This window comes from Silene latifolia, chromosome 2, assembly GCF_048544455.1.
Source record: "Silene latifolia isolate original U9 population chromosome 2, ASM4854445v1, whole genome shotgun sequence".
In the NCBI taxonomy this organism is placed as follows: Eukaryota; Viridiplantae; Streptophyta; class Magnoliopsida; order Caryophyllales; family Caryophyllaceae; genus Silene; species Silene latifolia.
Window position 1 is genome coordinate 97,882,810 of NC_133527.1, and position 2,981 is coordinate 97,885,790.

The window sequence follows — 2,981 nt, forward strand, 5'->3', positions numbered from 1 at the left end:
TCCCTGGTAAAGGAGGTATTAAGCAGTTTAAGTGAGCAACATCATGAAGAAGATGATGAGGAGGATGAGGAGTTTCATGACGAGGACAGGCAAGATGAGATGGAGGACGGAGTGGAAAGTGATGATGATGACGGGACTGATGATGGCAACGATGATGACGGGACTGATGATGGAGAGGATGATGATGAGGACGGGGATGACGATGGCGGCGATGTTGAGAGTCGTCTTAAAAACAAGAGGCTTCAAGAGGGTGGCACGGACATAGATAACGATGAAGAAAGTGCCGATGAGGAGGAAGACGATGAACAGGATGAAAAGGAAAAGGAGGATGAAGAGGAAGAAGACCAAGAGGATAAAGAGGAGGATGTAAAGGATGTTGAAAGCCAATCTGGTGAAGGTAATAGATCGAGTAACGATTATTCTTTATTACTTTTAGTTATAGTTTTACAATAACATCTATTCTTAATATTTTATATATATTAATAGTTAGTAATATAATATTCAATTACTTACTTCTGATGCAGATGAAGAGGATGATGCAGAGGAAAAGGATGATGCAGATGAAGACGATGATGCAGATGAAGAGGATGAATCTGGCAAAGGTCAAGAGGATGACGGAGATGAAGAGGAGGAGCATGATAAAGAAGAAGAAAATGAAGACGACAAAGAGGGGAGTGGCGAGGATGATAAAGATGCATCTGATGAAGGTAATATAGTAACAATACTACAATAATCTAATCACTTGCACTAACACTGTTACATCATCGATGTTATAGAGTTTTCATTTTACAAATAATTACTAATAATCAATTAATTTCTTTTTAGATGAAAACGATGATGCTGATGAATATGATGCGTCAGGGCAGGGTGACAAAACAACTAGCGAGCCAGAAGATGGATCTGGTGAAGGTAATAGTGTAATGCTGTTATAGGCTTTCTGTTACTGGGTGCTTTTTTAACAAACAATTTAGTAATATATTTTCATTCATTATCTGCTACACAGATGACAAGGAAGAGGCCGAAGGTGATGCATCAGGCCAGCCTGAAGATAACGCAACTAGTGAGGCAGGTGAAGAGGCATCTCTTGAAGGTAATTGAGGAATCTATTTAAACTTGTTGTGTCAGAGGATGTAACTGTAACAATGTTACTGTGACGTAATTTTAACAGAAATTTACAGTGTATCTATTGTGCCTTTTTTGGTTCAAACAAAAATTGTTAATATATATTGAATCCAATTACCTGTGACACAGATGACGAGGAAGAGGCGGAAGTTGATGAATCAGGCAAGCCTGAAGACAACCCAGCCAATGAGGCAGCTGAAGAAGGATCTCCCGAAGGTAATAGAGAAATCTATTTGCACTCGTTGTATTAGCTGATGTAACACTGTTAACACTGCTTTATTCTTTTGTAACACTTTATTATAATAGTAACGCTTTCATGTGTCGTAGTTTTATCAGAAGTTTACAGTGATATATATATTCAATTATCTGCTACACAGATGACAAGGAAGAGGTCGAAGATGATGCATCGGGCCAAGCTGAAGAGAACCCAATGACTGAGGCAGCTGAAGAAGGATCTTCTGAAGGTAATTGAAGTAGCAAATTCTGATAACAACTTTATTAGTATAACTATGAGGCATTGTTGGTCCGAAAAACATTAGTAATTTATATTCAATTCAATTACTTGTGCCACAGATAACAAGGAAGAGGCCGATGATGATGCATCAGGCCAGGTTGATGACCAACCAACCAGTGAGGGAAATGAAAAGGAAGATGACGATAAAGATGAAGAAGAGGATGATGGGAATGAAAAACCAGATGAAGAGAACGATGATGATAAAGATGAAGACAGTGCTGGCGATATAAACGAAGATAACAGTAAGGAGGATGAAGCAACTGGTAATGAAGACGCCGATGGGAATGATGAAAAAGGCAAGGAAGGAGAAAAACCCAGTGAGGCTGATGATGAGACAGTTGGTGACGAAGAACCAATAACTACTCAGTGCAGTCAGGTAGCAGAAGATGACGACGATGATGAAGTTTATATTGTCGATGATTGCAGTGATGAGATCCTGTATGACAATTACGACGAAGATACTGGCGACCACTATTTGTTACATGTCGAAACAACTGAAGACTGGATGCGCGTGATGGATCCTCGCTACGGCTGCACAATCGAATGTGGCCTACCAGCTCCGGATCTAACACTTGTGTCCAAGACTATGATAAAACACAAGGAGATAATGGCGCCTATTCTTGAAGTTAGGAAAGAAACAATTGACTATTGTTTTATCGACGATGACGAGAACCTCTCAGATACGTGAGTACTTTATTTACTCTTGCACCGTGATAAACAAAACGTTTTACTTTGCAAATGAATACTGTTTTCAACTGAATAGTTATTCTTTAAAATGTTACTTTATTAAAAGGTGTTCTGACTATTACATATCATTGTCTAACAGGGAAAGGCTTGTCTCGTATGGGAAGTATCACTTCATTCCAAGGGAAGATTTAATTTCATTGGCTCCTGGTGAGCTTATTTATATAATGGTGACTGAATGTTGGTCAATGTTGCTCAATGACCTCATCTCCGAAAAGGTAGCAAGTGATACACCATTGAGGATCTTCATGGGCTTGGGTCAATCACGTATATTCTTGTAATAAATAAATTTTTATTCTTATTGATTTGTGTTTCTATAATGTTTATTGACTTTGTATTTATATTTATTTTTGTAGGACGCATTAGCAACTATGTCTGTTGGAAAACCCGTTCAAAACAGACATTTAGAAGGTGAAGTTTTGTTTGTCCTTCACACAAAGGATCAAATACAACCCGAGTCCACTTGAATTTCGATTTGTGATATGGTAAACCACATTACTGTTAATATTTTTTTTTTATTCTTATATAAGTAGAGTGTATAGAAGTTCTGTTTAGCAATGATATATATCTGCTTAATTGCAGATATTCATTCCACTCATTC

At 38.0% G+C, this 2,981-nt stretch overlaps 1 long non-coding RNA gene across 1 annotated transcript; it reads left to right on the forward strand.

Annotated features, from left to right (window-relative positions):
- The first annotated feature begins 637 nt into the window (after positions 1-637).
- On the forward strand, positions 638-1,053 carry LOC141629979 (uncharacterized). The gene is made up of 3 exons (XR_012537396.1): positions 638-707; positions 826-909; positions 1,004-1,053. It is a non-coding gene; the product is annotated as an uncharacterized LOC141629979 (long non-coding RNA).
- Positions 1,054-2,981: the final 1,928 nt, after the last annotated feature.